The following is a 16,099-nucleotide window of genomic DNA, read 5'->3' as shown; positions in this document are numbered from 1 at the left end:
GGTAATGAGAGGTAGGCCTAAGTCTAGTGGGAGGACAGATATGAGGGAGGAACAGACACTAGGCAGATACTGAAGGAAAAATCAATGAGACAAGGTGGACTGGCTGAGATAATTTAAAGATTTTCAAATTCCATGGAAGCCTGGGAAAATGATGGCACCATTAACAAAGATAGGGAAGTTGTGAGAAACAGACCATTTGAAGTTTTGTTTCCTCTTGAGTTTGAGAAGACAACAAGAGATCTGCCTATATGCGCCCAGTGGGGAGGCAGCAGCTCCTCCCTGGAGCTTGAAGGGAGGATAGGACTTGAGATCCTGGTCAAGGGAAGCCTTAAGGAGACAGAGTGGGAAACCAAACACTGAAGGACTTCCATGCTTAGGGGTTGGCTAGAAGAGGAGGAGTACATGAAGGAAACAGAGGCAAGTGGAAAGGGGTATAGTCTCTAAACCAGAGGAAGGAGGTGTTGGAGCACAAAGCAGAGAGAATAGGTGAGCTAGGGCACAGACAAAATAGAGAACAAGGGAAAAAAGGAGAAAATGAGGAGGAGAATGAAGGGCTTGGGAAGAGAGGAAAGCAGTGGGAGGGTGTCACAGAATACTTTCCTTCTGTTCAGAAGATTGAATAAGAGAAAATGAGAAGGAGGAAGGGAGACAGAAAGAGCATTTAAGAACCAACAAGACTGTCATTCCATTCTACTTCTCCTCACCTTGAATGCTGAGTTGAAATCAGGCAATTGTCTTGCCAGTGAACCTTCTTACTCTGCCCCCTTGCCATCTCCTGATATGTCCTACAACTAGCCTTGCACTTTACCACCTGACAGCCATGGCTCTCTGAGTGGAAGGTCGTTGGTGAGGTCCAGGCTTTCACCTGGAAAGGTGTAATGCTCTTCCCTCCATACAGCTAGGCTTTGAAGCCTAACTTGGCCTCTTGGTCATATTGTGTGAAATTCTGCTGGGCTAGTCAGTCTCCTCCCCTGCTTTGTGAAGTTGGCTAGGGAAGGGCCTCCATGAATACAGATGGGAAGTCTATTAAGATAACTGAGCACAGGGCAAGTGAGAGAGGCAGCCTGTGAAAGAGTGAGAATGCACAGAGGCAATGAGACAGGGAGGGCAGATCCAGCTGATGTCAGTTCACCTGGCAAGGTGGCCAAAGATTCCAAGCTCCACTGCACAAAGCTCAGGACAGAAAACAGGTTCTTCCCCAAATGTTCATGGTGGAACCTGTCTATGGTAACTTGCTAAAAGCATATAGAGTTATGCGTTTTTTTCTTTTAATGTTGCGTCCATAAGGAACCCTTGAACTTTGTTGGGCATTTCCTCTCCCATTGAAGCCCAGGCTGAAATGTGAGTTAATGAAGAGGGCGTTTGTTAACTAGGCTATTACCTTGACTTGAGGAAGAACACTTAGTGGCCACCTACCCAGATTTTCCCACTGAAACGTCCTCCCGTAGACTCAGTTAAAACTCTAGTGAGGGGCAATTGGTACCTCCTGCTGTGGCCACCAAGCCCAGTGCTCATGAGTGTTGGGGACAACGGGAAACCTCCCTGACAGCCTCTCCCTCTAGTAGTATTGTATTGTCCTCCTCCTGTAGTCTTTCCCTCTGATGGAATTTTCATCTTCCCATTGCAAAGCCGTGCTCCCCAGTCATAAGGCAGGATGCTTGTGCTCCTCCAACTCTGAGCTTGAATAAGGAGAACGCTGTGAGAGCCAACATCACTGTTCTGACACCCTGACAGCCACCCCCGAAACTCTGCTACTTGTCACAAGACAGAGCTCACACCATATTTCTGGAACAACCCATTGACTAAGGGCATTCCAGAAAGTGGCCGCACGAGTTAAATGTTACCCACAGTTAGCAGGACCAGCCACAGATGCAATCACCATCAGCCTTTGTCTTCTCACTGCCCTTTTCAATATCAGCCACGTAGGGATTTTTAAAAATTATTTTCAGGTGGAAGCCCCTCAAACAAAACAAAAACAAAAACGTTGCCAATAGGGTTGGAGTCAGCAGTACAGGGCAAGATAGGTCCACATTTAAGTGGACGGATTTAGGAATAAAATTGACCCTGTTGGTTCTCCAGCCACCTCTTACTAACATGTCGCTTAACCTCTCTAGGCTTCAGTTTCCAGATCCATCAAACAGAAGTAATAAAAGCTCCTAGCTTATGAGAATGTTGTGACAATGACTTGAGCTAATATTTGCAAAGCCCTTAGCACATTCATTCAGTGTTAACCGTCATTATCACAGGCAGCATGTGACTAATAGGCTGAGCCACCACTTTCCCCAGGACCTTCACTTTTACCCAGGATGATCCCACTCTCCTGCCACTTTAAACATAAGATGCTGTCTTAATGAAGTTACTCCCCTGCTCGAAAATCTGTGACAGAATCAAGCCCAACCTCCTTCACCATGATGTCTGAAGCCTCACAGAGGGGCTTCACTCTCCCTGCCCACCCTTCTCCACTCCAGGATGCCTGAAATTATTTCCTTTTTCCTTAGCAAGCCTTTAGGCAGGCCTCTGTGAATTAGCTTAGGAGTTTCCTTGTCGCTAATGTCCTTTGGTCCCCATCTCTGCCTTCAGGCTAGTTCCAATGAAAACTGATTCCATGCTGGAGCTAATTTCTTTGGGTGTATTCCTACAATACTTTCTTCATGCCTTTATCATAGCACCTACCACATTCACTCTGTTATGTTTTCTATGTGGCAAACTCCTTGTAAACTGAAACCTCATACTGTTCATTTTTATACGTCCTATAGTCATGTCCAAGTTATTTTATTCATAAGTAAACAGCAGGAAAGGTCAATCTAATTGAATTGGAAAAGTTGACTATTAAATGTTTTTTTTGTCAATAAGACATTATTGTGCAATGGAGAGGCAGCTTGTATGGGATCAGAAGGACCGGCTAAAAGTATATACATATAGGAATGTGTCTGTGTCCACATAATACACATATGCATAGTGGCACACACACACACGCACATAGAGAGACACCTTAAGTCTTCTCATCTATAAAATTAGCTCTATGACATTTGAAGCTACTTCTAGCTCTAAATCTATGAACCTGAGTTACCAGTCTTTACCTCCTTACAACACACCTTTAAATATTATTATAACACAAGCCCCACCAGGGCTCTACCACCGAAAGCCATAAGAACTTGAGCAGGTGAGTGGCAAGTGAGGGGTCAGACACCAGCCTCCTCTGGCTCTTGCTGGCCTTTTCCCTGTCAAAGCCAGAGTGGAGTCTCCTCTTCATCCTTCTTCTGAAGTCAGAATGTCTAAGGTTTCCTGCTCTTTATTGTTCCATGTCTCCTGAGTATTAGGATCTTGCCCTCAGAAAACACCCCATAAATGCCCCTTCACTGAAACAAAATAAAGCTAAAATAAGACTATGAATATGTTAATGACAGGACGCTGTTTAAAAAAACAAAGTAGCAATTTCCACTGAGAATCACAAACTCCCCATACAGTAGAATACATTTAGATTTTTCATTATATAAGCATTTCTCATATAGCATTTTTCATAGCTCTCATCATTATTTAAAAGTATATGTATTTTGGTATGTTTATTATACCTTTTCCTTTAAAATGCAGTCTCCATGAAGTCAGGGACTATTTTTCTTTTTCTTTTTCTTTTGTATTTATTGCTGTTTCCCTAGTACAGAGCCTGGTACATAGTAGATGCTCAACAAATAATGCTGAAGAGAACTATGATTTATATCAAGAAAATTGGTTCTAATTAAGCTCTACTAGAAAAGAAAATAATTTAATGGTGAAGAAAGCTCATTCAAAAAAAAGGGGGGGATAAGAGTAATGGGAGATTTTCCCCTGATTTGTTTAGAAGAAAATGGAATGAGACAGAAAATGATAAGTTGAGAATCCCTTAAAGACTTTAGAAATGATTAATTTAGACCTTTCTTTTAGAGTCGTGTTTATGTTTCAAAGGTAGGTGGTAAGACGAGTTGGGGATAGGTTTAGGTTTCATTTTCCCCACTTTTAAAGAATTTTCTTTAAAGGGGAAAACCACTAAATAGAAAGACTGAAAATTTAGAGGAAATCTGTGGAGTAGATAATAGAAACAGCAGAGGATAAACTAAAAATCCCCAAAGACAATGCAGCGATCCTGGCAGAAAAGTAAATAGGCATGGGATTCAGAGGCTGTCGGGAAAATCAAGTGAAGGAAACAGTGAAAAAATTGAAGAAAATCACATTGCTCACATTGCTAAGAAAAGAACCACAGTCCAATTCAGCTTGGCAGCCTGGCAGCATACGTTCCAAAGGTCTGAAGGAAACAAAGTGATTTGGAGGGATGTAGCAAGTGAACCAAATAAGGGAGAAGTGGGTGGAATTTGAAGATTGAAGCTTTCATGATGACAAGTTAGTGGCCAGTAACAACTTCTGAATGGTGCTTACAGAACATAAAAGTCATGCTAGAGACTAAAGAGACTTTTAGATATAAAGTGATAGGACAGAGGCATGCACAGTTACATAAGAATTAAAGCATCAGAGGACACTTGTCATGTAGAAAATTTTAGAAACAAATTAGAATTCATTCATTTTCTTTCTTTTCACACGTATTCACCATCAACTGGCACTGGGAATACAAGGGTGAAGGAATCAGGTCAAACACAGTCCCTGTGTTCTTTGAGTTTACGGGTGAATTAAGCAGACAAACTCATTGGAGAAAACATAATTTTGAAGTCATGGAAATGCTCTGGAGAGAAGGACTTTGTGATAAAGAATGAATGAAAGAGGCACCACAAAGGATCCAAAGTGGTGGGGAGGGGCAGGCCACGGTGGCTCAGCAGGCAAGAATGCTTGTCTGCCATGCCAGAGGACCCGGGTTCGATTCCCGGTGCCTGCCCATGTAAAAAAAATAAAATAAAAAAACAAAGTGGTGGGGAGAGGTTTGGATGTCAGGAAGGCTTTCCAGGAAGCAGGGCATTGTTGAGAGTAGAGGAGGGCAGGAGCGGCTAGAGGAGAAGGAGGGGCGAAGGATGGAAGAATCTTTCCAGATAGAGGGAGCAGCGCATGCCAAATCTTTCTCAGGAAACAAAAGGAAGCCCAGAGAAGAGGAGAACAGAGGGTGGGAAGCAGGGAAGTGACTACACCTGGAGGGAACTATGGGTCAACCCAACAGCCCTGAGGGCCACTGGATCAATATTTGGGTTTTTATCCAAGAAGAAATAGGTTATCCTGGGGTGCTTCCATTCCTGGCTCATAGGTGAAATGAGATGCAGCCAGTTCCTGGATACTCCAGATAACTGAAACTCATTCATTTTGGGTCCCAGAATGTTTTTGGTTTTCACATAAGGTCTAGACGAGACTGGCTCATTTTCCCTCTGTCTCTTTCTGAAGCCTCTTTCCCTGAACTCTTAACATTTTTTGTTGGTCCAAAGCATCACATACTATATACTTGAGGTATAAAGGCTATTTGTCTGTATACTCAGTAATCCTACACCATTTTGCTTTTTTGAGTTCTGATCTGTTTCAAACTTTTCATTTCTGAGCTGTTGTCATTGTACCTACCTCCCATTCTAATTGGCTGCTTCCACTCTGTTGTGGGGTGAAAAATCAGATGACTAAATTAACAGGCTTCCCAACTCATGGGGCTTGGTGACAATTGCTCATGGACACCTGGCTGCCTTCTGGGAGTCCTCTTAGTACTCACCAGTGCACCAGATGATTGAGCTGGTGGCACTGAGTTGCAATTGTTATCTTAGAACTGTACTGTCCAGTATGATAACTCCTAGCTCCCATGTGGCTACTTAAATTAAAATTAAATAAAGTTAAAAATCCAATTCCTTTGTCTCACTAGTTACTTTTCAAGTGCTTGAGGCCACGAGTGGCTAGTGGCTACCATAGCAGATGGTGCAGATCAGAATATATTTATTATTGCAGAATGTTCTACTGGATAGTACTGGCTGGAAATATTGGTGAACAGCATCAACAAAATGATCTACATTTTTGTCATGAATATTGTTAAACATCTGTTTGACAGCTTCTCTTGGCATGCATCAAATTCAGAACTGGATGTGGCCTCCCTTGTTCCTCTAAGCTTACAAAAATACCTCTTGTAAATTATTCTGCTTAGAATGGTTACAATTGCTGAAATGCTATTGAAGAAATACTCAGAGATTTGCTATTTCCAGCAGAGAAATGGATTCAAAGCTAATTAAAATGCTGCATTTGTGTGGGGATTGAAGCATATCCCCTACAAGGGCATGCTCGAGTCTTAATCCATGGCCCTGTGGGTGTGAATAGGAAAGTTCCATGTGTAAATAGGACCTTTGAAGATGTTATTGGTTAAGGCGTACCCAAAATGAAAGAAGGTGGGCCTTAACACAGTATGACTGAAGTCCTAATATGAAAAGGAAATTGGACACAGAGAGGAGGCCAAAGTGAGCAGCCAGAAGCTTAAAGTCAACAGAACCCAGAAGAGAAAGGAAAAGATACTGCTGTGCATTGACATGTGATAGAAAAGTCAAGGAAGTCCAAAGATCAGTATCTTCTGGTCAGCCAGAAGACACCGAACCCAGTGGGAAAACACCTTCTAGTCGCTTAATCTATGAGTCAGTTAATTCCTGTTTTTAAGCCAACCCATAACATGGTATTTGTATTTGTTTTAGCAGCCAGGAAATTAAAACAAGTTGCTTGCTGGAAAATCTAGGCTCTTGCTTGAGTCTTTTTTCCACATGTCTCCAAATAAATACAAGTCACATACATGTCATGCAGCCTAATAATCTACTGAGAAATTTCATGACATGGGTGAGCCGTGTCTTCTCATATTTCAATCTCAGAAGACCAGGTACATTTAGGAACTGGAGACCTTGCTGCAGATGCTCATTAAAAAAAAAAAAAATTCAGCTCAGTGAACTGATGAGCTAGTTATCCTATGTTCTGAGCTCAGAATAGAAAATGAAGAAGAAACAGAAGATATTTCAGCTGAATGTTATATAAAAGTCATGTCAAGGGATGATGAATAATGCATTACCAATTCCTTGATTTTCCTTATATACTAGCTTGAGAATGTGATCTGTGCCTATAAGTTTTCATAATAATAACAATAATGATAGCACTTTTACATGATTGCTAACCCCTGTAACAACTCTACAAGGTAGGTGGTATTTTCCACATCTCACAGATGAGGAAACGGAGGCACAGGGAGGTGGGGCTCTACCGCGGGAGCTCAGCTCTAGGCAGACCTGACTTTGTGTTGCACCCACGGTGCAGCACATCCTGACATCCCTCTCCAGATCCGCACCCGTGCTTCCCACCCTGTGGCTGTGGCAGAAGGTGGTGAAGGGGGTCAGAAAGACAAAGTCAGGCAGTGGAACTGGGAGAGGACACTTTCATCACCTAGGTTGGTAGTGTGTTTCCAACAGCATCTCCACACACACAGCTCCTCTGAGATTGCTTGAGCAGCCTATATGGAGTGAACTTTTTATTTTTACTGATAATGATAAAACACAGTGGAACACAGATTTTTTTTCTGACTGTTATGGTCAACTGCCATTGACACAAGTTTCCAAGAGAAGTTTCATGTTAGTGAGAAATGAATAAATAAGCAAGTAGAAACAAACAAATGAGCCGAAAGCCTGCAAAAGTCAGTAGGATGAAAATGAACACCTTGTCTCATCCTAATTTGGTCATTTTCATTACCCCTCCTCTATGAATAAAGTGCTGTCCCGGTAAGACTAGGGTTATAGGGTACTGTAAGCTTCCTTCCCTGCTGAACCTTGGCTGCTAACCTAAGTATTTCCTGGGTGCCCCTCATGTGGCAGGCACTCAAGATTTAAAGACAAGCAAGATGCAGTCTTTGTTTGTAAGGAGCCTGTAGTTCAGTATGAGACAACAACAGATAAGCACATCATTAAAACATAAGAAGATAGAAGCCATGATACTGGGTTGTGTTGTGTATGAATCAATAGAGGACTAAATGCATATTTGCAACCATAATGCTATGTTATAGCAGGTCTTGGGGAGATGCAGGCTTAGAAATGGATGGAATGGCAGTGGGCAGTCTATTATTGCATGGAGCTGAAGCAATTCAGGCACGGTGTCTGGGACACTGTTATTGAAACCACAGGGCCACTGGTAAGACTGGCCCACAAATTTAATTTAGAACACTAGGTTAGCAAGCCATGATTCACCCAGGTATAGAATCATATTTAATTGTTGACTATGCAATATATATCAGCAAAACTGAACAGAAATGGAAAAATGGATTAGGGATCAGAAAATAACTTCAAGGGATGAGGGCCATTGGACTCCCCAGAAGAGGCAAACTTGGGGACCTCCAGGCCAATGCAGGGTGATTTAACATCCAGAGGCAAAATGTGGGGGGCGCTGGGCCAGGCAAGGACCCAGAGTTCTAGAGCAGCAGAGAAAGGGCATAAAGTTTATCCTGAGGCCACAGGGAGTACTAGGGAAAAGACTGAAGAAGAAATGCTGAAATGGACTCAGGACCATACCCCAGTTGATGGTGCACCAGCCCAAATCCACCCGTGATTGAAATCTGAATCTCTTGGCCCAACAATATCCTACTCAGACAATTTGAATGGGACTAATTTCTGATGAGAACTAAATGTCCTCCGTTGCACTCCCATTAGGGAAGAATTTGTGTGCTAGTTCAGAGAGAATGTGGGAGGAGGAAAAGATGGCAAACTACCCCACACTTGGCAGGATTACAGAGAGAGACACTCGGGCAGAAGATTGGTTAATGAAAATGACAGGGAGTGAGTGGGCTAAATCTGTGAGGTACGTGGGAAAGAAAGAAAAGAAGGTAGGAGCAGGTGGCTGGTTTTGACAAAGGCCAAGAATGGTGCCTCCATTTAAAACAGGTGAAGAACCTGTTTCTTCCCAGAAGGCCACCATTCAGCTCCCCCAAAATAATGAAAGGGAGAGTGCGAGCAATGGTAGGCTCCTCTGCTTTCACAAGAAGGTGAATTGAAGTGCTATTCCATTTAGCCTAGCAACCCCCAGGGCCTGTGCGTCAGACTCACCCACCTTTGTGATCCTGATATTTCATAGTAACCCTCCTGTAAATAGTTGAATTTTCATCTTGACTTCAGGAGCAGTAATGACAAAGCAGGAAGGCATGTTTCTGATGACTTCCTATGACAACCCAAAAAGAGAGATTGCATTATTTCCTTTCATATGGCATCAACCATCATATACTAAGTCCTTGTAACACCTACCAAAATGCTGTGCATTAAAGGCAGGCTCCTATGATGGCCCCAACCTCTTACTAGCAGATTGTCAAGTTCTTAGGCAAGGAGCTAATTACTATAGGCAATAGTCAATAAGCCAAGGTATTCTACACAAAGAGTTAGTAGAGTTTACCTTGGAGATTTGTCCTGCAAGAACTTTTACCTGAAAATCCTTGCTGAATCTTCAAGCTGCAACTCTAAGCTGGTGGTTCCTTGGGGCTCCCTGGGCTTCAGTGCTGCAAAACAGAGTTTAAGCTTCAACATCAGGGTGCTGATCTGATAATACAAGAGGCTACATGCAAGGGGGGCTAGATTTCAGAAGGTATTTGCTGAAGCTCAGGAATGGAAGGCACTGAGCAATTCTATTAGCAGACAATGGATGCAGCAAACTACCCACTCTTTCTCTATTCACCTAAGGCCTTATGACTGCTTTATACCTCCCCACAGGCAGCACGTACAATTTCACTAAAATGCCAATTCTAAGTCACCCCAATTTGCAGAAGTGTGCATATGAGGAAAACAAAGGACTTGTAAGCAACACAAATAAGAGTACCCAGAGAGAGTTGTTATGGAATCAGTTGGCCATTGGATCTACACAGAAAAATTAGATGATTAATGGCTTTATCCAAATTTAAACCATGTCCATTGCACATAGCCCCTTTGTTATAGCCAGAAATATATTCTCTTGTTACTCGGTCTTGATGTCTACCTAGATTACAACTCTTTCACACCCCAAACTTTGAAAGTGCAGTGGACTCAACACCCTCTCAACACTCAACACTTTACATATCTGCAAATTTTGAACACTCCCTATAGTACAGACTTTCCATTAACTTTTAATTTATCTAAAACTCTAATTTTCTATCCAAAATCCTTAACTTCCTTAAAGCATTTTGTATTCTTTTCACTTTCAAATCTGCACAACTAGTTGGCTTTCTTTTTTGGGACCTATCCCTACAAAGAAACAATTTATTTTTCTATAAGAGCTCACAACAATCATTGAGCAGAAAAAGGACAAAACCTGAGTTGAACTGTGGATGCTAAGCAGTGACTTAGGCTCATTCTCTAGCTCAGTGTCTTGCTCTCACCCCAAACATTGCACTCGCAGCATTCTAATCTGAGCCTCAGCAGAAGGACAAAGTATTACATGGCCCAGGCTTGGTGGTGGTGGTGGTGGTGGTGTGGCTCATAAATGGTCAAAACTAGGGGCAAAAAGCTGCAAATGCAGCATCTAGCACACTGGCTCTGGCATCATATCTGCCCTCCTCTTTCTGCCAGCAGGGAAGAGAGTAATTTTTCTTGACACCTCTAGGACACAGTGATAATAAGGCATTCGTCATGGGGTCATGTCATACACAGCATTGTGCTTTGTGCTCTGTGCTCTGCGACAAGGCTCTGACCGGGATGTTATCCACAAACACAGGCGTCTCTGAGGAAGGCCACCAGGTGTTTCCCCCGTGGGGGTAAGCAAAGAACCACACTTTGGTTGCTGGCTCTGGTTGGCAGATCTGTGGGTTGTGAACTGTCCCGACCGCTCTGGCAGCTCCCACCTGCTTTGCTTTGCCTGTCACCCTTTGCCAGCAGCTGCGGGTTGGCACTGACATTCCAATAATTGTCATCAGCCCACCCTGCTTATGGCCTTATTGAGTCTCCATCTGTGACAACCCTCTGCCCATCCGGTTTCCGTCTCTCACCCTTCTGCCTCCTCCCAGAGTGCACACTGTGGGCTCCTTGATTTTAGACCTTAGGTAGATTCACTTGAGAGAACTTGAATAGAACTTAAAACATAATTTTAAATTAGATTTCTATGAGGAAATCCAAAAGGTTGATAAAACCATCTTTTCACATCTTTCCACCCCCCTAACTCCTACGTCCCTCCAAGAATATCTGACGTCAGCTCCCATGTGTTAGCACCACTTATCTTTAACCACAGACCCATCCCTGTTTTTGACAGAAACTTCCTTTAAAGATAAATTTATACAGTAATTCCCTTATGCTATTAGGGTCTTATCCAGAATCACATCTATTTTTGAGGTTTTTTTCTTAGCTCTGTTTAGTGATCTTTGAATTATGCCAAACAACTGTCAAAAATCATATTGCAGAGCTTCTCACAAATGCACCAGCAAGTTTTCTTTAAGTCACCATATTGTTACTCCTCCAGGATTTTAGTGACTTTATTTAGCCATGAAGGGTAAGCTGTGCCTATGCATCTGTAGTCTAAATAAGTCAGTTGGCCCGAAAGGAAAAGAATGAGCTTGGCCAGTCCTGCTAAGTGCGTTCAGAGCAAACTCGGACACTGCTCTGTGTTTGCTGAGGCTTTGTCTATATCAGAATGACATTTCTAATCTTGCCATGTGGTTTGGCTCCAATCCCCCACCCCCCCAGCCCCGGTTTATTTATCAGTAGGATGTGAATTAAGCAGGGGCTAATAAGCAGCTCATAAGCCCACTGGGTACAGTGGTACAGTGACTTGATCTTCAGTTTCCAAAGTCCTGCTTGTCATGGTCTGATTGGACCTTTGATTGAGTATGGTAGGAGAAGGAGAGGTAGACAAGGATGAGATGCAGAATGTTCACATTTTCTTCTCTTAACCACCTCTACCCACCTCTTCCCTGGGGTTTGCCATCACTTTGTGAATATATTTTCTCCTAAAGCATTCATCAAGCACCCAGCAAGTAAGTGGGTAGTGCCCAGGAAAAGAGTTGGATCCTGATGCTTTATGTGTTAACTATCTGGTACTCTTGGGGTATTTTTAATGTCATAAGCTTACAAGGAATCAACATTGCTGGGCTCAGCAGCCTTTTGGATTTTTTTTTTTATAATAACCCTAAATTAAAGATGAGAGCATTTACTTAAATAAGTTTTCATTCGGTTGAGAAGGATAATATCAACACGTTCTCTAGTTGTTGATGAAAGTTAACCAGGTTGTCGACCCTTGATGTTAGCAGGGACATAAATATTCCTTATGGCCATTTTCAAAAACATAATTGGAAACAAAACAAATCAGTCATTTTGAAATTATTTTAAAACAGTCATGTGTTTGTTCACATATTTGTGAATAGCTTCTAGACAGCAGAGTTGAAGAGTGTGAGTGTTTGTGCACTGCGTGTGCTTTAAAAACCTCAAAACACAGAGACGCCTTGCTGTTCACTAGACATCTGGCATCTGCTGCTCTCTTCCAAGTGATTAACTCATTCACAATGACTTCTTGCCTTTTTGGAATCATCAGGCAGTATCACTTGCCACAAGAACGATGGCAGCCCTCCTACGTTCTACGAAACAATTATCTAGTGAATTCAAGATATTTTTAGGTATTTCCAAAGGGGTTTCCAAAGAGGTCATCCAACATTTCTGTCCACAGACAGCCATTAGTAGCAACTAAGAAAGTATAGAAGAAGCAGCCACATTTCACACCAATGATCTCTGATGTTCCTCTGAGATTTGGCAGATGGAGGCACAGCAGTAGTTTCAGGAGTGGCTGCCAAACAGGGCAACCAGACCAAGCAGGGAAAGAAGAGGTGCTGCTCAAAATGCTGGAAGATAGATGCTCCTCTCTCAGCTCCTGCTTTCTCTCAGGTAGCCATTAGCTGATGGCACTGCAATTCAGTGCTGCTGGCCAGATGAGGGCTGTCAGAGCCAGGAGGTCCATCCTCACCACCAAGAAATGAAAGCACAGAGAGGAATGTGCCTCCACCAAGGCCATGGAATGGATTGCAGGAGATGCTGGCCTTGAATTCCGGTTTTTTGTCTCCTAGCCCAGTGCTCATCCCACCACTCAACCAATGTATTGTTTCCACTACAGAACCTCAAGGGGACGGTAAGTCCTTTTGCCATCCTTGGCTTCTAAAATCTGACCAGATGAGGGAAAGTAAAACTTCTCCAATGTGGTCAATGAGCATTATTTTGTACATAGTCTCCTTCCTTGGGATATAGACAGATTGTCTGTGTTGTGTCTTCTTTCCTTTCCATAACAAGGCCTTGAAGCCAAATGGACTTCATCCAGTTCCTGCCTCTGGGTCACTGTGTTTCTGAACCTTATTATTTTTAAGAGAGAAAGAGACTGAAATTGAACTGGGGTCTTTATCTTCCTATCTCCTAAACTATTTGATTTAAAATCTGAAAACTGAGCTGGCAGATCTTCCCACTTGCTTTAAGTAAACAGATGAACCATGGGGTGGAGCCATAGGCAAGAGTGAAAGTTCTTCCAGCTTTCTCTGAGGACAAGGACAAGGACTTTGAGAATGGTGGTGTGTTCTGGAACTCCTAAGAGTGACTTTTCATCCTGAACTTCCTATGGGGAGCATAAGTGCCCTGTGTTGTTCTAAATCTAATTGTCTGTCTTTGGGAGTTGGAAGCTGCATTGATTGTCAAACTGCCTATTTATAATTTTCACACCCAGCCTACTCTGCCTTTTTCTTCCAGACCCACTCTCCACCATCACCGATTTGGAGCAAAAACTGACTAAAGTCCAGTGAGGTGCCTGGCACTGTGCCAATGGAAAGAATAAATAACATACTCCGCCTCTGCTCTTTTCCCTTCCCAGGCTTAGATTGAGTCAGGCAGTTTTGTTGCTGACAAAATGATATTGAGGAATATGGCTTCAGTCTACTGGCTAAGTGGGCTTGCTAATACCTTGCCCCTAAAATAAACATATTTTCCTAGCCATTGACAGTATGGTTGATCAACCACCTTGAGAATGGGCCAAACATGTGTGCTGACTGGTAGGTTCAGAGGAAGGGTGGGAGGTGCTGGTTGAGTGTGTCCTGGTTGAGTGTGCCCAGTTCCTCTTCCATCCTGGGCAACTAGACGTGACTTCTCATCGGCAGCGCTGCACAGGGATGGGGTGGTTGTGGTAGTGGGGAGACGGGGAAATGAAGGTGAAGGGGCAGAGAAGGCTTGGGGCATTATTCTATGTCATCAGTGGGGAATAAGGCTCTCCTCCATCAAGGTGTGCCTAAGGTACCCCAGGTTATGGAGCTGTCATGTGAGACAATCAAGTTTCCCACCCAAGGTCCCGGGCCCCAAGCCTGGGGTTCATTTCCCTATACTAATCATCCTGCTATTCTGACCGGTTGTAGCAGGAGTTCTTCAGCAAGAATTAAAAATCCACCAAAACCAAGAAATTTGCACTATGCTTCAAAAAGAGAGAGAAATACCAGACCCCTTTTAGGAAATTATCTCTGACTTCCTGGGATTGATCTGATTTCTTTGCTTTTAAGAAGTATGTGAACATTTTCAAATCATACCTCTCAAATTCAAATGAGTTCAGATATCATGGTCCACAAATGCTGGATGGGTGTCCCTTCCTCTCTTCATTCAGTACATAATCTATTGGAAATAACGTGGCTACAAAAGTGAAGCTACCTTTTTGTCAGTTGGAACAAAGCATTGAACTATCTTTTTCAATATTGGATTGGATTTCCATGCAGGCAGTAACTACTCACTGAATTTGTGACGTGGCTCTCAGCAGGCAGAATTCACTATTGAAAATTCAAAGCTAAGATGACTGGCAGGGTCCAAACCTAGATAGAACTTCTCACCTTAGGCTTACCAATTTCATCTCCCAGGCAGCTGCAAACAGAAACAGCTCTCGATTAGATGGCCCAATGCAGTTCATTTCTAACTCAGTAGTAGATTCTATTTTCTGCCCTGTTGGTATGGCGCATTCTTTGGTTTAATGCCTTGTCCAGCCAACGTGCCTTTTGTACTGATTTGTCTGCCAAGACTTTGGAGGGGAAAAGTTCACTCTACAAAAGGAGGCCAGACAAAAAGTAGACTTTGTTTCAAGCTGTTTCCCCGGACAGTTAATTTTTAGGGCACTTTGTACATGTAATTTTTCCTTGAGAAAAATCTTTTTTAATATATAATTTAGTACTCTGTGTTATTTTTTGGAGACAATTTAATGCTAAAAATATTTCTAAATTTCCCATTTTTCCCAGGAGATACAGAATTTTCTTAGCGTTGTCTTAACCCATCCAATCTGTCATGTCATTTCCATTTTTAACCCATAAAACGAATTCATTTAAACAAACAGACTTTCTAAAGGAAGTATTGGATCAGTCTTAGAACTTGACTAAACAGAACTCTCTATGATGTCATAGATTCCTGCTGTGCAGATAAGCAGGACGTGTGGTTGGAACCCCATGCACTGGACAGCATCACCATTAATCAATGGGCACTCTTAAGTAGAGCAAGGGGGCCAGGTCATCAGGATGCTAGAGATTACAGCTTTGGGGCCTCTTTGCCTCTTCAGTGTCAGCCCATCACTCCACAACTCATATTGCCCCTCACTTGGAAGCCAGACTTGAAACCCATACCACATAATATCATCTTTTCTCTCTAACTAGGTGGCAAATTGATTGAAAGCAGGAGCCATGACTTGTATTCATTACAGAATCCTTGGGCGAGGAGGAATCTTATAGTAAGGACTAATTGACCAATGTAGAAATGCCTTTGCAATGTAAAGACCAATGGAAGGTCACATAAAAATAATGGTAAAGAAAGCAGATGGTCCATGCAGAAGAGGGCCTCAATATGTGCCCATTCTATAGTGAATCAATTTATTTGGCCCTTGCATATCCCCTGATCTGTTTAACACCAAATGTAAAAATTGAGCTTTTGTTTATGAAGAAACCAAAAGATTAAAACAAAAATGGCTCTATTTCTGGATGAAAAGAGAATAGTGAATAGCAGGATGCCAACTGTTTTCATAATCAGGATTGTTACTTTATTTTTGTGGGGGTAAGATACAAGGCCAAACCAATGTGATCACTGTGTGAAAATATGACAAAGAATGAACACAAGTTAGGTGATTGTGATGATTTCTAGAAAACAAGTAATTGCTACATTTTGTATTAATTCAATTTCTTTTACCTCCTCACCTCCTGAGT

At 42.5% G+C, this 16,099-nt stretch overlaps 1 long non-coding RNA gene across 1 annotated transcript; it reads right to left on the bottom strand.

Moving 5' to 3' along the window:
- Positions 1–9,015: 9,015 nt before the first annotated feature.
- On the bottom strand, positions 9,016–15,145 carry LOC143688164 (uncharacterized). The gene is made up of 3 exons (XR_013177861.1): positions 14,750–15,145; positions 9,373–9,445; positions 9,016–9,114 (listed from the first exon to the last, which is right to left on the bottom strand). It is a non-coding gene; the product is annotated as an uncharacterized LOC143688164 (long non-coding RNA).
- Positions 15,146–16,099: the final 954 nt, after the last annotated feature.

Source organism: Tamandua tetradactyla, chromosome 1, assembly GCF_023851605.1.
Source record: "Tamandua tetradactyla isolate mTamTet1 chromosome 1, mTamTet1.pri, whole genome shotgun sequence".
Classification (NCBI taxonomy): domain Eukaryota; kingdom Metazoa; phylum Chordata; class Mammalia; order Pilosa; family Myrmecophagidae; genus Tamandua; species Tamandua tetradactyla.
Note: the sequence above shows the minus strand (reverse complement) of the source record. Positions and strands in the feature narration are given on the sequence as shown.